A 24,188-nucleotide genomic window follows, 5' to 3' on the forward strand; every position below is an offset into this window, starting at 1 on the left:
AATAAAAAAAACTCACAATAAATGAAGCTGTTCCTCTTCCATATTTGTTCCTCAGTGTTATAATAAAAAATCTGATTATATACAACATCCAATTTCCTATGTCCTCCCACTAGAAAAGCAATTACTTAAAAGATATAAGAAGTGAATGCCTCTAGTAAAATTAGAACATAGAACAATCTCAGGTGTTCCATTTGTAAAATACTAGCCTTATGCATTGTGCAGCATGGGGCCTCATCCTGTCCTTTTGAACACAATGGCTAAGTGATGAGTACATCATGTAGCTCACAGACCTAGCTTTCCTTTGTTATATTCAGCTATAATTCAAGGAATTTAAAGGCCTGTATCCTGTAAGAGATTATTTTAAGCAAATTAGCGTAAGTCTTGTTAAATATAGTAGGCCTGTCACCTTTTGCAGTTAAAGATTTGACAGAGATCCTGTGATTTTGGGGAACTTGAACTTCCTCAAACTAGCAATAATGTTAGAAGTTGGAATGTGGCAGGAAATGTCAATCCCAGGAACACGGCAGGAGCATAGAAGTAATAACCATAAACAGGATTAAAGAAGAGATGATTGCTATGGTAATGAGCTAAATTGCATTAATATTGTGTAACCCCCAAGGAGATTACTGAGATTCCCCAGGGCCTTGTCTGCTGGCAGCTCAGGGAGAGGTACTCTGAATTTGCCTTGGCTCCCCCTCCCTACAAGGGCCAAAGTCTGCCCAGCAACCCATAGGGAGTGAGATGCCCCTCCCAGGGGGAAGGAGAGACCATTGTTGAGGGGCGTCTGGAGCCAGCCATGGCAAGGGGAGGACTGGCTGTGTGGGAGCTAGTAAGCCCAGGCCTGCATGCAGGGTTCCCCCTGAGAACTAGCCTCTAGGGACCTGAAGGCAGGATCCCTCAGCTGGGTTTTATTTCTCCACTGTTGATTCCCAGTTTGTGGAGTTTGCTGGGAGGCTTCCCCAGCCAGGCTGAGTTGGCTCTCCAGCTCCCTGGGTGAGACCAGTCACCGCATGGTCAGCTCTGCTCTAGCAGCGAGTTCAGGGCTGCTGCCTGCTGTGTGGGTCTGAATGCTGGGTTAGGAGGTCATAGTTTGAATTTTGGTGCAGTTGTGTGGCCTGCACCTTGAGCCCTGCACCCCTTCGCGGTGAGGGGAAATTCTGGGACCGAAGCAGCCTGATTCCTGCCTGAAGAGGATCCCTGTGAGAAGAGAGCAGCCCCTCTGCAGTGACTGAGTCATCTCTCAACCTGAGGCTCATTCATGGAGTGTGTGAGTGCACCGATTTTTAGTTAGTAAGTCAGGGAATTTGTTTGGGGATTTTATTATCTGAAGCATATTAAACCTGTGGAGGGATTTATTGCCTTCTCTCATGTGTGAGTCCTTTGGGCTTTACTGGACCTAGTCAGCCCCACTGCTAAACCATTGCAGAGAAGGATTTTGTGGTCAACAGTCATCAGGGGCCCCAACAAAGTACGCGTACCAACGGGACACTAACCTCACAGTTGCTGGGTACCGGTGACCCTAAAATAGTGTTTTACCCTGTTCTGTTATATTTGTCTCCTGTTTAATATAATTGTGTTTATTGTAGTGTATGTGTTTGTGCTATTTTCTGGGAGTCTCCAACTATCTGGCAAATACGTGGGGATTCCCCTGGGTTAGAATTTTCCTCCCAAGCTGCCCTGGTGACCTTGCCAGGAAGAAGTAAGGGGGGTGGAGGCACTGCCAAATCAATCAATCAGAAAGAATAAAATTGAGTGGGTGGCGGGATCCAGAAGAACCCAGACCTGTCCATCCAAACCTGTAAGGAGATTGGCTTTAAAGAAGGTAACCAGGTGGAGAGGGGGCACTACAATTGTGATAGAGTTGGGCCAACTGGCTACAGGAGAGTAGTGGAAGGAAAATATATTAGCCCCAGATTAAATAGGTCCCTGTTCCCAGGATAAACTAGCACGGGCTAACCCAGAACCAGCAGGAATCTGCTAGAATGGATCAGGACAATCAGGCCAGTTGAGCAACCTGAAGCCAACTAGTTTCCAGAATTAAGTGCATCAAACTAGTCAGAACACCTGGGGCTAATTAATAACCAATTGAGACTGGTTAAAAAGAGCTCTTTTCCTGTGAGTTGAGTGTGTTGGAGATTTTGAGAAAAGCAGCTGTGAAGGATCTTGGAGGAGTAAGCACAAGCAGGTACCAGGAGGACAAGCCTGTGGTAAGAAGGTGCTAGGGAAAACTGTGGGGAAACAGCCCAGGGTTTCATAGTTGTCACACAGCTGTTACCAGAGACATTACAGATGTCTGTCACAGGGCCCCTGGGTTGGAACATGGAACAGAGGGTGGGCCTGGGTTCCCCAAACCACCAACTCCCCATTTCGGTACTAGAAAAAGACTGGCTTCGGTAAAAGGGCTTGTCCTGCCCTGTATCACTTGTAGGGGCCACAGGGATTATGAAACTTGGTTTAACCTCTCTTCCCCATGCTGGTCAATGATAAAAGTAGCTCAACAAACAGCAAGCTGGTGTCTAAATTAAGGGCTGCTGTGAGTCTCTGAAGCAAGTAATCTGCCTGTAAAAACAGAACTCACCAAGGTTGAGGAGGAGCTTTGTCACTGAATGTATTAAGTGCATTTCAGTATTATTTGGGTAATAGATTGGGTAGATTTGAGCATGGAAAGCTGAGCACTGACATGCATATTCATAATAGTGCTTAAGTCCTATACAGTAGTAGGGTGAGCTACTTCGTGTAGAGTTCATTCTTCAGCTTTTGGTCTTTTAGCTTTTAGTTGGCTTTTCAACTCCCTGACCTTGAACCAGCAGACTCATTTGGTATGCCCAGAACTGGGCTGGTCCTTTGTCTCTTACCACCAGATCTGGAAGGATTTATGTATGCAAACCTAGAAGCTTATGCAAAGCATGATAACATAGATATCCCCAATAATGCATTACTCCTATTGGTTCATGTGACTTGGAGGATTTCTGTGTTCTTTATTGAGTTTAACAAATCTTTAAGGCTTTATGTTGTCCTCAGGGTGAATGTCCTTGTCATACACCCCAAGGCTCCTGCCAAGACATTAAACTCACGATTTCAAATCTGTGTAGCCTGATTCTGGGATGAGAACCTTATTATTGTCTGATATATTGGCATCAGCACAAATGTTGTTAACCTTCAAAAGAATCAGGTAACAATAATCAGGCTCTCTTATTTTAATGTGGTTTTTATTTATATATATATATATATATATAGGGCCAAAATCGATTTGAGTTCAATGGGATTTGAGTTCAAGTAATTGTTATGATTAGCCCAATCACATAATACATTGTGTTGATTATTCTTATTTTATTCTTTACACAGACCATGGATTGGTTTCAAGTTCAGCAAAACAAAACAAAAAATTGTAACACCGGTTGCTTCAAATTTTAAGATGCGAAAAATCTGCCTATGGCAGCAGTGGAAACATTGTCAACAATGTGTGACTTTTGGGAAATATCACTCATAATATTTTCATCTTAATAACTGATTTACATTTTAAGGCTGCTTTTGCAATTAAAAGGGTTACTGTTGTTTTTCCATTTATTTTGGGTTTTTTTAAGTTGGAAGTACCTTTCTTTTAGAATAAGTGGAAAAATACCTCTAAGAATTAAAAGAAAAGTCATTGTAAAAAGCATGCTTTTTCCATTGCATGATAGAGCCTCAACAAAAGCCCATTGCAGTAAAGGTGATGCCTCGATTTAGGCCAGATCCTGTAGTCTCCACTGAGAGACATATTTTAAAAAAACCCAAAAAACAAATCTTTGTGAATATGGGGTAGATACCTATAAATGTTAAGCCCTCATCTCAATGAAGGACTTAAAAATGTGCCTAACTTTAAATATGTCAGTAGGAGTATGTATGTGAGTTAGTAGGAGTCTTTGGATGGAATTCTCAGAACACTTAAATCCTGTTGATTTGTTTTCCTGAGTCACTTTTGTACCCAAGCATTTGGAAGAATCAAGGCATTTAAATGTGCTTGGAAGGAGACTTAGAATGTTTTTAATGAAAGTTGAGATTAATTATTTGCAGTGATTTTTCTCACTGAGTTTGCCCCAGGTTAGTAGAAAGAGGTGGCTAGGTAATAGCTTTCTTTGGAACAGTTGTGTTGGTGAAAGACAAGCTTTCAAGCTATACAAAGCTCTGCTTTTGGATTAGCCTTAACATTTAGCTTGATCTTTTGAAAAAGAATGTGATTATGTCATTAAAGATTTTTATTGCAATGCATATACACAAGAGGGTTGATTTATGGTTGCCCCGGCACTCTTAAGATGAGTGTATTGTATTTACTTTTGAGTATTTGACCTTGCAATTTTGTAGCTCTTTTAATGTAGTTTAATGTGTGTTATTTGTACTGTACAGGCAGTCAGGATTATAATGTAAATCAACTTTCAGTTGTATACTGTTGAGAGGAGGGAATCTTTTATTATTATTAAGATTAGTGTTTTTTCCTCATTAATTTTTTGGTTTTCTGGAATTACTTTCTTGCTTATTTAATTGTGATATAAAACATTTTAGAAAATGTCAGTCTGTCAAAATTGAAACATTTCATTGTCAAGACACTTGAATGGCATTTCGGATACAACTCTGCCAGCCAGGCTGGTTTTGTATCTCACTGTATGTCAGGTGCTGGCGTGTGCATGCATGTGCATGAGCCAACAATGTTTCTTGTGCCTTCCTGTCATTGTCATCTGGTACTGCAGGAGGACCCAAGAAATGTAGTTAGTAAGAATCAGCAGAAATTGCCTAAAACTAGTGTCATTAGTTGTTGGGTGCATGAATGTATTAATTCTTCATTCTACATCGGGTCTAGCGATAGTTGGTATAGAAGGATGTAGCTGAGTTGCCCAAGAAGACCACAGACTCCATTCTGTAGCAACGGCAGTCAGCCAGGTTTATTGTCAATGAAACACAATCCTAGAGCTCTGGCTCAAAGCTTACAGGTTTGCGTATGCTCATTACAATGGACTCAGCTCACTGAATGGCAGGAGTTTCTCTTCTCCTCTTGGCTGGACAAAAACACCCCACTCTGTGATCCTTTGTTTATACACTGATAGAAATAAGCTACATAGTGCCCCTCCAACATGGTTAGTTATCACCCATTATCCATTAAAGGGTGATAATTAACCATGTCTCTTTCCATTCAGTATTTATATCCATTGCCCTGTCATCCTGACTTTAAGAGGGATTAGTATCTTACTGTGCCATTTTGGGAGCTTTGTCCACACCATGTAGGGAAGTGGACTATATTTACATGACTACTATGTGCCTGTGCTTTTGCAACACCAGCCCTGTACTTGCCAAGCTCACATGTTACAGTTAAACTAGAAGCAAGCATCTGCTTTTTGACTGAGCAGGGCCAGATTTTAGTTTGGGTCTTATGCCTGACACTGGGCTTTTGTACCAAAGCTCATGTCTCAGGCTCTCTCATTCTATTACAACTAGAATTTTCATTCTGTAAGAACTTACATTTTTAAAAAAGAATAGATGAATAGAAAATTATTGGAAATAATTTAATATAATAGAAAAATAGTGGAATGAATAGAACATATTTAAAATTTCCCATGGAACAGGAAATCCAAAACTTCATTTTGAAAGCATGAAAATGATACTTCATGTCAACCTTTTGGAATAATGTCTGAGGCTTCCAGATCCTCAGCTGCTTGTCACACAAGATGCCAAGGATGGGAGCCAGAAAACCTGAGCTGCTAAGACATCCGGCAGATAGAAAACCAGGCTTGGAAACAAGGGCACCATTTTGGGAGAATGTGGGGCAGCAGCTCTGCATTCTGAGACACGGCTTTCTCTTCTTCCCATTCCCCTGACTATCAGGGAGCAAGGGGGAAGTACATGGCTTCTGTGCATGCCTTTCATTCCTGGTTGGTGAAGGGAGGGGACAGAAGAGTGATTCAGGGAATAAAAGTACTTCCCCTTGCTCCATTCTAGTCGGGAACAGGAAGAAAAGCAAGTTGTATCGTGCTACACAAGTCTGCTACACCCTTCCTCTCCCTTCCTCCACTCTCCCAAAATGGCACCTTTGCTTGGAAACCTACTCTATGATCAGGCATCAAAATCAGATTGGTGGGCAGGAGTCCATCAACATTTTCCTTAAAATAGAATACTTCAATTCTGCAAATTGGCATTTTCTGAAATTTCCACTCCACTTAAACCTTGATAACAGCTCTAAACTCATTGTTATGAATGTATAAGAGACTAGCTCAATACTAGTAAGTATTAATTTACAGTTTCATTTAGGGATTTTCATATGCAGTTTAAGGCTCATTCCTGCAAAATGTTGAGACTCTTCCAACCCCAGCAAAGTCAGATGCCAAGCTTCCTAATGGAAACTGAAGTTGTTCCAGCCTTTGGAAGTAATATTCACCACCTGAGAGGTCCTTATTTTGATTTCTGAAGCTTGTGGGTTTCTGTTTTGCCAAGTTCTTCTATAAGTAGGAATAGTAGTAGTTTCCTATGGCTCTAAAATAAAAAATTGTGCACAATGATATACCTAATTAGTAATTAGTGTTCTTATTTCTGGTTGTAATTCCTGCATATTGGGATATTATTTCATTTAAAAAAATCAGTCAGCAGGGCATGTAAGTATGGCGAGAGCAGAATTATTACCACATTAAATTATTACTGATGTTTTAAAAGCATATAAATGACCCTATAGCAAATATTTTACTATGATAGGAAAACATTCATTTTATGATTGAATACATTTTATCATTATTTTTGTTCTTGTTCCTGAAGAGCAACAAATGGTCAGTGAAAGCTTTCCAGAATGAATGAACCAGAATTAACCAGAAAAATCCAACATGAAAGCTTTCAGAGAACCTAGAGCAATGTAATTGTCCTGTATCTGATGATTTCTTTTCACCCTCTCCATACCCCACACCTTTTTATTCTAGGTTTTTACTGGAATTATTTAAAAACAGATGGTATGTTAGGCAAATACCACATCCTTTTCATTACATAGTGCATTGGTTCTCAACTTCTTCTCTACTGGGACTCCATATTACAATAGAAAAACATTTTGAGCTCCTTCCCATAAATATTGGGATGGGTAGTCATAAGACACTGCAACCTATTACTAATCACATGTTCAAGAGCATTCTCCAGTGATCCTGATTTCACATGCAAAGATTTTCTTTTGGCCTCTGTTTTAGTACAAAGCTCAACTTTTTCTCCATGTTTTTGTGACTGCTGTGGGTACATCAGCCTGATTTGTAGATTTGAGTTATAGCTTCAGATATTGAGGTCTGGTAGGGTAATCTTGTTTTTCCTGTGAGGGAATCTATTCATAGAACAATTGTATTCATAGTATTTAAATAAATTATTGTACAGGCAATTCCAAAAATGATAAAATGGTATGAATTGGATTTATACAGCTTAGTAAAGGCAATGGATAAATTAAAAGAAACATAACTTTAAAGGCTCCAATGTTCTCCCTAACACAATGAATTTATTGCATTTTTATTGAAAGCATATGAAATGTATAATTATAAATGAAATCCTGAAATAATTATATGCCTATACAGTCTAACTTATGTACATTTCATGTACAGTTATGTACCTAATTTGCTTGGTTAGATGCATAATTCAGGTATTTAGATCCATAAATGACCCAGATACATTTGTAACTGATCATTTGCACATGCTGCCCAGTTTGCACATATAGCAATGACTACTAGCCATATAAATTAGCTCGCAACTAGTCTTCTAATGTATTTGTTTCATAAGGTTTTCAAAACAGACTTTATTTCATTTTCAGACTCCCAAATAGTCTGTCATTATCTGTGGCAAGACATTGGAGTACATACAAATGACATCACACTAAATCCCTTTCAACTACTAATTTTACTGTTCCAAATTCACCAGTGTCATGTTTTTTACTACTTCAGAGGCAAAATAATGAAAATAGCTGAATGGATCTAACATATTAACAGAGTAATTGCCAAATATTAGTATATACAGTGAAACCTTTGTTATCTGGCACTCGGTTAACCAGAAAACTTTAACCAGCATCGCCCCCAGCCACAATACTGTCACATCCTCAGTTCACAGGCCTGGCTTGGTTTACCATGATTGGCTTAAATAAAAAATTAAGAAGTACTAATCATCTTTAACTCAAAATAGAAAGGTGAGACCAACTGCCTCACACTACAAAACTACCAATATTAAATACTTGAGTTTTACTATTATTGTCCATGGGTTTTTCCTAGGTTGATGGGACCTTCAGATAACCGGAATTTTTAGATAACCAGAACACCCTAATCCCTGAATGTGCTGGATAACACAGGTTTTATTGTACTTTGGATGTGAGATGCCATTTTTCTGACTACTAGTTCAGTTATGACACACAACGTTGTGCTTAATCATTTTGAGACATCTTGTTGTGATAAATCACCTTAATATTTGATGAGACATAACACAGTGTGTCTGTCTCTCTAGCCTGTAATACAAGGGCAACATGAAATGTGCCAAACTATGACCTTTGGTTCAGCTAAAATATTGTTAGCTTGCAGAAGAATTTCAGTAAAGGGAAAACACAAATTTTTTTTTGAGGGGAAAATCAAATGTATTACTTCAAATTTTGTGTACTTTCACATATACTCCTTGCATGTGCACGTTGGGGTCATTAGCTATAGAGTTAACACATAAAGAACTGCTCCAAAGGGTAGATAGTATTTGCTGTCAAAGGATATTATCTTAATCATCCACTCTCTAAACATTCCATAAAGTTGCATGAGGTTTAGTCATGGCACACCAGCCTGGGGCTCTAGGAGGACACTTGGCATATGGATTCCACTCCCATACAAATAATTAGAGCATAAAGGCTTATGTCTCCACTGTCTCCTAATGGTTAGGTTTTTCCCTAATATTTGAGAGCAGTAAATCCTCAATATGGAGTGCAACTATCTTGCTTTTGCCACATTGGCAGATTTCTGTCTAGAATTTAAGAAGTGAGCAAAAGTTCACTGTGTGTCTTATTTTGTCTTGCTGGTGGTCAGAAGTACCTAAGCTATCTCTAACTGGCAAACAGTGGTGCAGAGAATCTAGAATGCACTAGAGTCAGTGATGAATGCATTTTGTAGGCCAGGATTACATTCAGCACGTTCTTGATAAGTTGGAGAATTGGTCTGAAAGAAATCAGGATAGTATCATTCAAAAAAGGCAAGTGAGGAAATACTACACTCAAGAAGGAAAAATACAAAATGGGGAACAGTTAGTTGGACAGGCAGCAGTAGCAGAAAAAAATCTAGATCTTATAATAGAACACAAATTGAGTATGAGAGTCAACAGTAACATTGCTGTGAAAAAAGTGAAATGTCATTCTGGAATATATATATATGAGCAGGAGTGTTGCATGAAAGATATGGGAGGTAATTGTTCTACTCTGCTTGGAACTTGAGAGCCCTCAGCTGGAAGGCCTTATTACATTTTGAGTACCTAAAGAAATTTGTGGACAAACTGAAGAGAATCCAGCGGACATCAACAAAAATAAGAAGTCATGTATTGTAAACTTATGAGGAACCATTGAAAGAATTGGGAATGTTTAGTCTAAGAAGACTGAAGTAGAATGTAAGTCTTCAGATATGTGAAACGCTCCTGCCTTTGAAATAGTGTGCGTAGCCCGCTTCTCCTCAGTTCTTTCTTCGTTGCCCTTGGCTACAGACAGAGCTCAACTCTCTCCTCCTCAGCATGCTCTTTATCACTTTATCAGCTTAGATTGTCCTGAGACATTCAGGACTCCCTTCTCTTTACACAGAAAACAAAACACAAAAGCTGCCACTGCCAGCTCTTACTGCCGCACAGCAGCAAGCCTCCCCCCCCCTCACAAAAAAAGAAACTGGACCCTCACCAGCCCACTCTCTTCCCTTAAGAATTAGCAAAGGAGATGAGCCAGGCACTTCAGGCATGGCAAAGTCTCGGGCCTCCTCAGTAACGGGCTCAAAAACATGCTCTAAACATTTCTTGAAACCAGCCTCAAACTTATGGGGCATATGGCAGCTACCATATATGTGATTCTGCATGCCAGGCTAGCTTCTGGTGTTTCCACCACTGGATCTCTTTAGTGTACACAACAGCCAGCTGTCAGATCCACAGGCACATTTCACCTTCTCCCCCCCCCCCCCCAAGCCCTCACCTCCCTACAGTGGTCGTCATAGGCACAGAACCTCTGTAACAGAGTGCCTTTCCACCAGGGCCAGCCATCCAATCAAATTACTATGGATGCCTCACTGACAAGATAGGGTGCACACTTCCAACAACAGTTTTTGCAAGGGAACTGGTCCAAAGACAAGTCCAGACTCCTCATAAATCAGCTTGAGCTTCCTCCCTTACATCCAAGACTCTTTGGTGCGTATCCTCACTGACAATATAACTGTTTTACATAAGCCACCAAGGGGGCGCAAGATCCCAGTCGCTACACACAGAGGTGATCAGGCTTTGGAATTGGTGCATCCACCACATTACTATCTTGGCAGAATACCTGCCTGGAGACAGCGTTATGGTCGATTACCCTCAGTCACAACTTCCTCAAAGAACATGAGTGGGAACTACATGACCAGTTCACCCACAAGCTGTTCCACTGATCTCTTTGCCACCAGACAGAACTCCAAATGCCCTCAGTACTGCTCAAGAGCGGGCATAAGACATGGCTCCCTTGGCGATGTGCTGCTTCTCACTTCAGGGGCCCACCTATTATACCCCTTTCCTCTCATTCCCAGAGTCCTCCAGAAGATATAGACGGGTGGGGCCAGTGTGATCTTGATAGCCCCAGCCTGGCCCCTACAGACATGGTTCACATATCTATGACCTCTCTGCACATTTCCAAACCGCTCAGATCTGCTACATCTGATGACATCTTTATGATCTGGACGCATGGCCAAGAAACACTGGAGACATTCCACAGAGATTTCAACAACCTACACCCCACCATTAACCTCAGCCTGGACCATTCCACACGAGAGATCCATTTCCTGGACACCACAGTACAAATCAACAATGGAAAATTAGACACCACCCTCTACAGAAAACCCATTGACTCATACAGTTACCTACATGCTTCCAGCTCCCATCCAGCACACACCATACGATCCATCATCTATAGCCAAGCCCTTCGGTACAACCACATCTGCTCTAATCCCACAGACAGAGACCAGAAACTTCAGGATCTCTACCAAGCATTTATAAACCTCAACTACCCACCTGGAGAAATAAAAAAGCAAATTGAAAGAGCCAAACGAATACCTAGAAACCATCTACTACAAGACAGACCCAAGAAAACCAACAATAGAACACCACTTGTCATCACCTACAGCTCCCAACTTATACCTGTCCAACACATTATCAATAGATTACAGCCTATACTGGAACAGGACACTAAACTCCAAGAAGCTCTGGGAGACAGACCCATAGTCTCCTATAGACAACCACCTAATCTCAAGATGATTCTTACCAACAACCACAGGACATACCACACTAATACCAACCCTGGTACTTTCCCTTGCAACAAACCCCGCTGCCAGCTTTGTCCACATATTCACTCTGCTGACACCATTATTGGGCCTAACCAAGTGAGTTACAAGATCAAGAATACATATTCCTGCGCCTCCAGAAATATAATCTATGCTATCATGTGCCGAAAGTGTCCGTCTGCTATGTACATTGGACAAACGTCTCAGACCCTTCGCCAAAGAATCAATGCCCACAAAACAGACATTAGACAGGATCACAAAGAAAAAAACAGTTGCTTGTCATTTCAACCAGAAAGACACAGTCTCAATGACTTGCTAACCTGCATCCTACTTCAGAAGACATTCAAATCTGCACTTGAAAGGGAATCCTCTGAACTGGCATTCATGCTAAAATTCGACACTCTCCGCACCGGACTTAACAAAGACCCCAGCTATCTTACACATTACAAAGATAGCTTCCCCAATTATCACCTCTAATTCTATTAACTCACAGACATTTCCCCTTCCCCACCTCTAATATCATTAACTCACTGGCATTCACCTTCCTTCCCCCCCCCCCAAATCCCCCTTCTGTTCTGTAATGTGATTTGTCCTTTTCATGTGTGTTCATTTTTTTAAATTGTATCCTTTGGTATATATGGTTGTGACTATTTTCTTCCACTATTTGATCTGAGGAAGTGGGTCTGGCCCACGAAAGCTCATCATCTAATAAACCATCTTGTTAGTCTTTAAAGTGCTACATAGTCCTGTATTTTGTTTCAGCTACACCAGACTAACACAGCTACATCTCTATCGCTCAGATCTGCTCTTTCAGAACCAGGGGTCCATACTTTATTCCCAGTGCAAATGCTACACCTGATGGCATGGTACCTATCTGGTTCTTGGAAGCAGAGCAACAGTGTTCCCAACAAGTGAAAAAATGTCCTGCTACATAGCAGGAGACAACACATAAGACTTACTTATACAAGTGACACTGGTTTATGCGTGGTGCACAAACAGGGCAGTCGAACCATCCAAGGTGCTGCTCCACCAAGTACTGGAGTACATCATGCACCTGAAACAACAAAATTTGTCAATTTAATCACTCGGGGTGCACATGGCCACCATTACAGCCTTCCACTCTCCCATGGATGGGTTCTCCATATTTGCATACCCCATTTCTAAAAGATTCTGGAAGGGTCCACAGAACCTTCACTCACCTCAAAAACCCATTCCCCCCACGTGGGACTTAGAACTGGTCCTACACTCACTCATAAGACCACCCTTTGAACTTGTGGCCACTTACTTTTGAACCGTACCACTTAGCTTTCTTACCATGAAAACATTGTTCCTTCTGGCAATCACTTCTGCAAGAAGGGTCAGCAAATTTGCAGCTATAATGGACTTGCCTCCATACATGACCTTTCACAAGCACAAGGTCATTCTGTGGCCACACCCATCCTTCTTACCCAAAGTGAGCTCAGAATTCCATATTAATGAACCGATAATCCTTCCCACTTTCTATGCAAAACCACAACGTTCCAGAGAAGAAGCCATATTACACCCACTGGACGTCAGAAGGGCAATTGCCTGCTATCTGGATAGGACCTAATCCTTCTGATCATCCCAGAGATTCCTAGTATCCCTAGCTAAAAGGTCCAAGGGAAAACTGCTGTCATTTCAGCACATATCAAAGCTGATAACATCATGCATTATTACCTGCTACTCACTCCAAAATAGGGTATTACCAATTAATCCAAAGGCTCACTCTGCCAGAACTATGGCAACATCAGCTGCTTTCCTAAAGGCAGTCTCATTCCAGGAAATACTCAGAGCAGCGACGTGGTCATCTAATCACACTTTCATAAAGCATTATGCTATTCCTCCATGCTCCACAACAGATACTGCAGTAGCCACCAAAGTTCTCTGTACAATCTTCAGCAATTAATCGAAGCCCAACGTCCATCACAATGGGCACTGCTACAATGTCACCAACTGTGGAGCACTCACAGGGACATCACTTGAAGAAGAAAGAAGTTACTCGCTGTGCGGTAATAATTGTTCTTCAAGATGTGTGTCTCTGTGGGTGCTCCACTACTTGCCCTCCTCCCTACTTCTTTGGACAATAATAGAAGTCCACAAGGGCATCAAAGAAGAAACAGAGGAGAAGCGGGCTGCACATGCTACTTCAAAGGCGGGAGCACCATTCTTCACTTGCGCAGCCCACTCAATCACTGCTCTCAAAGTCTCCAATCTGTGGTTCTGGGATGAGCATGACACCAACCAGGGAGCACCCACAGGGACACATCTCGAAGAACAATCGTTACTGCACAGGGCGAGTAACTTCTCATTCTGTCCCTGCATGAGGTGTCAAAGATCACAAATGCCAAGTGGCAGACATGCTCATCTCTGCCACCCATTTCTAATGAGAAAGAAAATACTTTGTGCCAACTAATTGTCATGAGTACCGTTATTCCACACCAAGCTCTAAGTTCCCTGGAAGTAGCAGCCAATAATAAGTGTCAGACAGGGCCAAACAGGAGATACATTTAAAAACAAAGACTCAAAGATGCAGGATTTGTTTGGACACAAATTTAATTAATTGTCCAGCCTGCAGATGAGGATGGTCACCCACCAATCCTGCCTTGGCCACGGTGACTTCAACATGTGATAAGCCATGGCCAAATGTTAAGGTTAGCTTCCTGAGGACACCCAGAAGTACTGAAAAATTCTCAGGGCAGAGTTAGCCCTTCAGGTAGCATTGGAAGTGGCAGATACCACAAAACACACCATAGACATGGTCATTTCCTTGTGAAGGACATCTTGATTGTGCCTATCAGGCTTATCAATGGAGGTTTAGCAGTTGATACAGGATTTTCCCGTTGATGGGGAGGTGGTGTTTTCTGAACAGATAAACAATAACTTATGGACATTAAAGGACTCACAAACTACACTGAAAAATATTGGGCTTTATGTCCTAGGCCTTAAGCTTATTAGAGATTTAAGCCACAACATTCACAGGAAGCCAACCAGATAAGTCATAGCTCATAAAAAGAGCAGAGACTACAAATGCCACCAGAGCCACCAATGTCCATTCAGTCACACTCCACTCAAAACAGGAAGGGTGGCAACCATGCAGTTTGAGAGGATTCCCAAGGGCAGTTTGACATATTTTACCCCAGATATGTTGACTTTATATTTCCCAACTGCTCACTATTTACCACAGGGTCTGGGCAAGGACTGTCTCTCTCTGACTCCTTCCTTCCTCCTCCAATTTAGGAGCAGGGCACACGCTGAGACATGCTATGTTGAATGTGGGTAGATCTCTCTCTTTCTTGGACTAGAAATTTCATCCTGGACCTGATAAAACTTCCTGTGAAAAGTTTCAGTTTTGCTGAATCTCCATTTTCCACAAATGTTGTGCTGAAAAATTCCAGAGCAGTTCTAAAAACAGGATATAATTAGTGATTAAAGGATGTTGTTTTTCATGGCTCATGTTCTGAGCACACTTCTTTTATAACTAGGGATTTTATTCAGGATTCAATTTTAGCTGAATGAATTAAAAGATGGGGCAGGCAATGATTCCACTTTGATGTGGTTTGCCTTGCCCATCATAAAAGCTAGTAGGGCTATATCTTAACTACTTGGGATCTCTCATTTAGCCTGGCCACCCAACATGGGAGATACTAGGGCTCCTTGGGAGAACCAAAATTGAATCTTGCAAAGCTTTTGCATAATTTCAACATAGATTTTAATATTCATGGAAGGAATAAGATATGCTTCATAGAGAGAAGGGTGCCTTTGGTATGACTGCTTTTAGATATTGTCTTTTATACTGCATTATTCAGGAGACAAGAATATAAATCATACAGAGATGTTGGCTGATGAAACCTACCATTCATTTCTTTCTGAGCACTTGGTTTACCATATCAAGTGTGATTTTTGTAATTCAAAGGGCTGAATATATATTTTATCCATTAATGAAGGAATAGCATGGTCTAATGATGACAATTAAATATTGAAGATGAAAGGAACATTTGCAAGACTATCTTTTTTTGTTCAGGAAGCTTGAAGACAAGTCAAAAGAAATGGAATGGAAAAACAGGTTTTTGAGGTACAGGTAGGTGAAATATCATTGCTTCAAAATAAATGGAAGTTTGTACTGAATCCTAGGAAGGAGTTTTTGATTGCATCTGTTCAATGAAGCAAAAGTCTGATGAAGCTCCATAAAAAATCCTCCACTGACTCAGAAAGCCAAAGGACATATCTGATGTACAGGCAGTCCCCGGGTTACGTACAAGATAGGGACTATAGGTTTGTTCTTATGTTGAATTTGTATGTAAGTCGGAACTGGCTCCAGATTCAGCCACTGCTGAAACTGATCAGCGGCTGACTACAGGAAGCCCTAGGCAGAGCTGCTCTGCCCCGGGCTTCCTGGAATCAGCCGCTGATCAGTTTCAACAGCGGCTGAATCTGGACTCCTGGGACAGAACAGCTGGGGCACTGCCGGGTAGGTTCCCGCAGGACCAACCCGGCAGCACCCCAGCTGCTCTACCCCAGGTGACCCGCAGCAAAAGCCTGGTCTGCTGGGGGGGGGGGCACTAGCTGCGCCCCCCCCCCCCCCAGCAGACCAGGGAGACCAAGCAAAGCTGCGGAGGTGCAGAGGTCCCGTCACCTCTGCAGCTTTGCTCCTGTCTCCCTGCTGTGCTCCCAGGAGCAAAGCCGCAGAAGCGGGGGACCCCGCCACCTGTGTGGCTTTGCTCGGGTCTCCCTGGTGTGCTGGGGAGTCCCCCCCAGCACACCAGGGAGACCCGGAGCAGCTTTTCTCGCCCCGGAGGACGCGGTGGCGGGACCACTGCGCTCTGGGCGGGCCCGCCGCCCGCGAGCTCCGGGGCGAGAAAAGCCCCATTTGTAAGTGCGGATCTGACATAAGTCGGATCCGCGTAAGTCAGGGACTGCCTGTACTGAGAAACAGGCAGTAATTTATGCTTTGGGCTTTCTTTCTCTTTCTTTGGCTGTGGCTACATCTTTCAGGTTTTATTCCTAAATCTTCCTAACACCTATCTCCTACCAAATCTATATTTCTACACAAGAAATGCTCCCTAAGTAAGTCTATGTCTAGACTGCAAGTCTCATTTGAAAGAGCGTCTAGACTACAACCAGTACTTTCAAAAAAGCAAGCCACTATTTCAAAAGAGAGCACCCAGGCAGTCTGTATGCTCTCTTTCAAAAAAGCACAGTTTGCATTACTTAGCACCTTTTTTCGAAAGAGCACTTTTGAAAAAAGGCATTCTTCCTCGTAAAACAAGGTTTTCCATGGTTGAAAAAACTGCTGCTTTCTTTCAATTTACTTTCGAAAGAACACAGCAGCAGTCTAGATGCAGGGGAAGCTTTTTTGAAAAAATGGCTACTTTTTCCAAAAAAAACCCACTGTAGTCTAGACACACTATATGTCCTTCACCCACATGACATTCTTTGTCAGTATCTGTCAATATCCCAACATCTGTCAGTCTGAACCACATTTGCTATTTTGATTTGAAAAGTTCCACTCTTTTTTGACTGTCTACTGCAGGATAGCAATGAGAGGACTAATCCTTTTTATTTGCCAGTCTTTTTCTCAAACTGTAATTGTTAGTGGGGAATCACCACTGAGCTTGATTGGAATTCATCAGGGATCAGCTATTGATTTTACACTATTTTAAATGTTTATTCATGACCTGAAAGAAAGCATAATTATCCAATAAGTTATTGAACTTCATTGGAGACATTTTTATTTCAGAAGGTTGAGAAAGCTATAGGGAGAAGCTATTCTAGATTTGATTTTAACAAATCAGGAGGAACTGGTAGTGAGTACTTGGTACTGCTGTGAGGGCAGGGGGCTGGACTCGATGACCTCTCAAGGTCTCTTCCAGTCATAGTATTCTATGACTTTATCAGTGGGGCACTGCTGGCATTTGATGGCCCACATCAGATTAGTGGATGTGCAGTTAAATGATGTAGTGGCTGATGATGTTGGGTCCAGAGATGAAATCGCTTGTGTAGATGTGTGGTTGACATTGGGGCTTATTGTAGGGGTGGGTTCCTGAATGATTATGATGGAGGTATGTTGCGTGGTTACTGGGGAAAAAAATGTTTTAGGTTAGGGGATTGTCTGTAGGTGAGGATTGGCCTTTCCCCCAAGGACTGGGAGAATGAGGGGTCATTTTCCAGGATAAGTTGTAGATTGTTGATTATGTGCTGGAAGGTTTAAGTTGTGGGCTATAGGTGATGACAAGTGGAATTCTGTTCTTTTCTCTTCTTGGTCTGTCTTCATATCTGGGTACTCCTTTGGTTCTGTTGATCTGTTTTTTCACTTCTAATCTATAATGTAAACCCACGAGTGGGTTTTCACTAGGCTCTGTTTTCAATATCTTCATCAACAATTTAGATATTGAAATAGAGAGTAGGCTTATTAAGTTTGCAGATGATACCAAATTGGGAGGGGTTGCAAGTGCTTTGGAAGAGAGAGGGAGGTTTAGGTTGGACATTAGGAAAAGCTTCCTAACAGTCAGGGTGGTTAAACACTGGAATAAATTGCCTAGGGAGATTGTGGACTCTCCATCTCTGGACATACATAAGAGCCAATTGGATAGACATCTGTCAGGGATGGTCTAGATGGTGCTTGGTCCTGCTGTGACGGCAGAAACTGGACTCGATGATCTCTCAAGATCTGTTCCAGTTCTAGTGTTCTATGATTCTATAAAAACACACACAAAAACAAGTTTGCATGTGAGACAACAGTTAGGTGAGTTTGATGGAATGTGTTGGCCTTGCACTGGTACAACCTTCTCTATTAGGAGAGACCATCCTATGTCCTGGCTCTGCTGGGAAGACTCTAACTGGTCCAGGGTATAAAAGGCCTGAAAAGAGCTCAATCTGGGATGACTGCCAGAGGAGAAAGAGGCGCACTGCAAACTCCAGAAAGTGGACCGCCTACACTCCAAGGCTTGGAGGCCAGCTGAATGTGACCAGATCCTGACATAGAGCTGAGGGCATTGAAAAGGGTACAAAAACCAGCATATAATAAGTGACATATACTTCAGAGACTCAGCTAGGAAGTGACCCAGGGAAACTTGGTGGGGAAACATTGTTAGAACTAAATGAGGGCTAGGTATGTTACGGTCTGATCCCCTTAGGGCTAGTGGCAGGTGAATCTGCAGTGAAAGGGCCCAGGGTTGGGATCCAGTGAAGAGGGCATAGGATCCCCTTCCCCGGCCACTACCTACTTTAGGGTGGAGGCCCAACTTGCCAGTTATAGTGGTTCTGGCCACTGGGCTGCACCAAAGGGGTGTTATAGTGACCCTGGCCATTGGGTCACACTACCCTGACCACGGGGTATTATACTTACTCTGGTCATTGGGCTGCATTACTCTCACCACAAAGGCTATTCAGCTGACTTTGGCCATTGGTCAGCATTGCCTTTCTATACAGAGATTAGTAAAGGATTTGGACACTGAACCACACAGACCTAAGACATGGGGCACTCTTTAAACTTGGCTGTGGGACTGTGATATGCCTCTTCCCCATCCCAAAGGGTGACACATGTACCAGTCCCATGACAGGGAATTATACATAATGATGAGTACAGATAATTGATATCAAGAAATCCAGATTCTTCTGTAAGTATGTGTAAATTTAGACATCTAGGAATCAAGAATGTAAGTCCTAAATTTAGGATGGGGCAAACCATCACACTGAAAAAGATGTGAGGGCTGTGCTGGATAATCAATTGAACATGAGCTCCCAATACAGGGGTGGGCCAGATCCAGCCTACAGGCTGGATCCAGTTCTCCAGTGCAGCCTATAGCCTACCCCTGCAGCACAGAACATAACACCAATCAAAGTGGCTGGCTACTCCCTTTGGGTACGTCTAGATTACATGCCTCTGTCGCCAGAGGCATGTAGATTAGGCTACCAGACATTTTAAAATGAAGCGGCGATTTAAATAGTCGTCACTTCATTTAAATTTACATGGCTGCTGCGCTGAGCCGACAAACAGCTGATCAGCTGTTTGTTGGCTCAGCGCGATAGTCTGGACGCGCGGGTGTCGACATCAAAGGTATTTGTCGACCACCCAGGTAAGCCTCCTGGGATGAGGTTTACCTGGGTGGTCGACAAATACCTATGATGTCACCACCCGCGCGTCCACACTATCGCGCTGAGCCGACAAACAGCTGATCAGGGGGGAAGAGCTGGGGTGGGGGGAAGCCTTCACATGATGCCCCTGCTCCAGAACAATCTCTCAGTTCCAACTGGCAAATGGGAGCTGAGAAAATGTGTGGGGAGTGAGGGCAGTGTGCAAAGCCTTCTTCCCTCCCTGCCGCCAGAATACAGAGCCACGCAGAATTGTCAGCCGCTTTGAGTAGCCTGTGGCTGCTTTCAGGCAGACAGCCTGCTGTGCCTGTGTCTAGCACCACCACCTCCTGTACCCCAAACTCCCACCCAGAATCTCTTCCCTCCTACAACTCCCCCCTGCATATCTCCTCCTGGTCCTGTACCTGAATCCCCTGCCTCAGGTCACCTCCCAAACCTTCTGCACCTTCCTGCCCCAAGTCACAACTTCCTCCCAGACCCTGAATCCCCTCTTATACCCCTTCTCCAGGGCAGAACCCTCTCCTGCATTGTAACATGGTGGGCCTCACCACCATTGACACCTCCTGGTCACCTATGGTATCCTGGAATTTGGTGCTGGAGAGTCTCCCGCCCTCCTCCCGCCCCAGACGGCATCCCACCTGCTGCTACTTATTATTCTCCACCACTCTGTCAGGACCCACGTCTCCCCCAAACTGTGGTACCCTCCTACCTGGATACTGCTCTACCATAGTGCTCCTACACTCTGGAGTCCTCCCCCTTTGGGAATACCCCTATGCTCACCTTGCCTCAGTGACTCACTGTCAGTCTTCATCTAGCCCCTGCCTCAGGGGCAAACTGCAGTCTGGAATGGCCACTCATCATTGGCCAGGGGTTGTGGACTTGGTGCTTTTGCCTACCCTGGCTGCCTCCCTGTAGGCCTAGTACTCTGAGGCCTTGCTTCAGGCCCTGCAACCTGGGAACTTGCCTGGCCAGAGTTTCCCCAGCTCTGTCTGCCTTTCCCCAGTTCCCTAGCAACTAGGTCCCTCCTGCTCCCCAGCCAGAGCAAGAGTGAGTCTCTCCCTTCCTCCCTCCTGGAGCCCTTATTTATGCAGTCCACAGCCGGGTCCTAATTGGTAACTAGTTGCTGCAGCTGCTTGCTCCTTGGCTCCAGCCCTCACCCAGGGATGGGTTTTAACCCCTTAAAAGGGCCTGTGAGGGACAGACACCCTGTCACAAGCACCCACATTACCTCCCAGACCTTGCATCCCAATATCCTGCCTCAGGTCACAACCCAAACTCTCTGCACTCTAACCACCCTGATCCATGTCATAACTCTCCTTCACCCTTTCAGACCCCACACCATCTCCTGCATCCCAGGCCCCTACCCCGAGCTTCCTACTGCGCACAACCTGTGTTTGAGACCCCTCACCCATTCCATAGAAAAGTGTGGCTCTTGACCACTTACTAAAATCTTGAAATAGTCCCCCCCCTCAAAATTATTGCCCACCCTTGTCCAAATATGATGTCGTGGCCAAAGGACAAATTTGATCCTTGGATGAATAAATAGGGTAATCTTAAGTAGGAGTAGATAAGTTACTCTACTGGTGAGGTCTGGGGTGACCACTGTTGGAATGCTATGTCCAGTTCTGATTACAAGAATTCAAGAAGGATGTTGATACATTGGAGAGGCTTCAGAGAAGAGCCATGAGAGAATTATTAACATTTAGATAACAGACTTATGATAGACTAAGCTCCTTGAATGTATTTACCTTAACAAACAGAAAATTAAAACATGACTTGATTAGTCTATAAAAATCTACATTCAGAACAAAGTAAGAAGAATTAATCATTAAACACATTACCAATGGGAGTGATGGATTCTCCATCACAGATGATACTTAAATTATGATTGGATTTTTCTTTTCTGAAAGATACATTCTAGGAATTATTTCAGAGAAGTTCTGACATCTGTGGTATTCAGGAAGTTGGATTAGATGGTCACGATGATTCTTTATGTCCTTTAAATCTATGAAAGAAAAATACAGAACTCTCCTCTTCTTTCTTTCACTGCAGGCTCTTTAAATTTTCCAAACTACACAATACTCAACTATAGCTGACAAAAAAACAAAACAAAACAAAAAATAACTCCAACAACATAAAAAGGATGCATAAAATGTATTTTTCAAAAGAATGTGTTCATAGCTTAAATTGTTAGACTCAGGGCCTCACCACCTCTCCATCTGCCCCAGTCTCAGAGCCACACTCACAACTAGAGCCCTTGCACTCCAACCCTCTGTTCCAGCTCCGAGCCCCTCATTCCTGGCCTCACCTCAGAGCCTATACCCCCAGCTGGAGCTGTCATAGTCCTGCACCCCTACCCTCTGCCACATCCCAGAGTTCCCTCTCACACTCAGAACCCCTTGATCCCCGCCCTGCCACATGAATTTTGTTACGTGAACCAACCTGAAGAAGGTGATGTACGACACCAACATGAAGGAGGTGATGTGCTTTTAGCAGGGGGTTGGACTCAATGACTTCCTGCGGTCTCTTCCAACCCTAGGATTCAATGACTGACACATCACCTCCATGTCACACCTCACCTCCATATTGGCACACATAACAAAATTCATTCTGCTGAGGGGTGGGAAAATTAAGAGGATACAGTAGCTGGGGCCAAAATTTCAAGCCTGGGGGCCCCATTCAGGAAATCACTTAAACAAAGGCACAAATGCTTTTCTGAATTGGGGGTGGGGAGGAATCCCTATCAGTCTGGATACCTACATTTACATTCCTGCATTAAAGTTGCTTGACTTTCAGAAATCCTGAGCTCCTGTGGTGCCCAATGAAGTCAATGATTTTGTATTGCAATAACCATATCTATTATGACAGACGTTTTAAAGAAATTGAGCTGAAACCAATAGGCACAATGAAAATAGCAATACTTTCAATACAATGTTTTCCTTAATGACTTTGAGAAAATTAACTATATAGCTTTTACAAATACAGGAAATGATGCACAATAAGAGACATGATTTATTTATAGGTTTTGTAAATTTTGGTATTGTACTGTGTACTGAATGTGACAGAAGCCTTTTTTCTCTCCTTGTGTGCCTTGTTTATCTTTTCTGTGTTTGCTAGCTCAGGCAATAAATTAAGAAACTAAAATATGTTTAGAAGAAGATGTTTATCCACACTCATAGCGGTCATTTGGGGAAAAGTTGACACAAATTACAGAGACTGCAATTATCACTTAATTTGTTTACCATAAATTAAACAATAACTGATTCTTTATAGAGGAAACAGCTAACAAGGCAGCTAGGTTGTCAAAATAGTCATTGAACTATCACAAGCATCTTAATTCTATTTTAAATTTCACCCCCAAAATTATTCTTTAAAGCTATCAGTGAGATGTGTGTGTGTGTGTATGTGTATTTGAAGTGCATTTGAAATGTCAGAAATTGAAAATGAAATTTATCTGTATCTGTGTGTGTCTCGTGTGAAAATCTAACATTACAAAGTGAAGGACTCAGAAGTTATGAATATATATGTATAGTGTGTGTTTGTGAGACACAATTTATATAGCATCTACTATGTTAAGAAGATGAGGCAGAGAACGAATCAAGATTTTTGTCAGAATCAATAAGGGAGCTTAACTGCTGCTGTTACTCTAGTAATTCAACAAACAAATTGTTCATTTTGTTATTGCTGTGAGAGCTACTGTCAGAGACTCATTATACCATCAAGCAGCACAATGCAAGATTATATGCATAAGAATAAATTTGAATTACACCCATTACATACATGCCACTTTCATATTTTCCTAGTTGTCTGGAATATCAGTGTATTGTATTATATGAATCTGCTTACAAAGTGATGAGTGCATTTGAAATGTTAGAAATTGAAAATGAAATTTATCTGTATCTGTGTGTATCACATGTGAAAATCTAACATTACAAAGTGAAAGACTTAGAAGTTACGAATTACCAGAAGGCTCTTTTCTTAATCAGTAGATATTGTAAGTGAATGAAGTAAAGTTGAGTATATTCCAATTTTCTGAATTCATAATTATGGAAAGGAAATAAGTGTCTCCAAATTAGGAAAGGTTAAAATGACAGTTGATATCATCCAAAAGGAATGATTCCCACTTAGTTTGTCCATGTCTACACTACATATAAGATCGAAGCAGCTGCAGTTGATCTTCTAGGGTTTGAATTAGCGGGTTAAGTGAAGACACACTAATTTGAATTGAGAGAGCGCTCCCATCAATGCCAGTAGTCCTTCTTCTATGAGGAGAAACGGATGTTGAAGGGTGAGTGTGTTCCCTTTGAATTCCTGTAGTGTGGACAGTGCCAAAATTCGATTTGAGTTACTTAAGAACATAAGAATGGCCATACTGGGTCGGACCAAAGGTCCATCTAGTCCAGTATCCTGTCTGCTGACAGTGGCCAGTGCCAGGTGCCCCAGAGGGGGTGGATTGAAGACCACGAGCAAGCTATTTGTCTCCTGCTATACATCTCCAGCCTTTGACAAACAGAGGCCAGGGACTTCAATTTAAGCTACACAATTAACATAGCTGAAGTTGTGTATCTTAAT

At 42.5% G+C, this 24,188-nt stretch overlaps 1 long non-coding RNA gene across 1 annotated transcript in view; it reads left to right on the forward strand.

Moving 5' to 3' along the window:
* The first annotated feature begins 1,874 nt into the window (after positions 1 to 1,874).
* Positions 1,875 to 24,188, forward strand: part of LOC142826772 (uncharacterized) — a 44,002-nt gene continuing 21,688 nt past the window's right edge. The window contains exon 1 of the long non-coding RNA XR_012901007.1: positions 1,875 to 2,207. This is a non-coding gene — a long non-coding RNA (uncharacterized LOC142826772). The remainder of the gene's footprint in view (positions 2,208 to 24,188) is intronic.

This window comes from Pelodiscus sinensis, chromosome 2, assembly GCF_049634645.1.
Source record: "Pelodiscus sinensis isolate JC-2024 chromosome 2, ASM4963464v1, whole genome shotgun sequence".
Taxonomy (NCBI): domain Eukaryota; kingdom Metazoa; phylum Chordata; order Testudines; family Trionychidae; genus Pelodiscus; species Pelodiscus sinensis.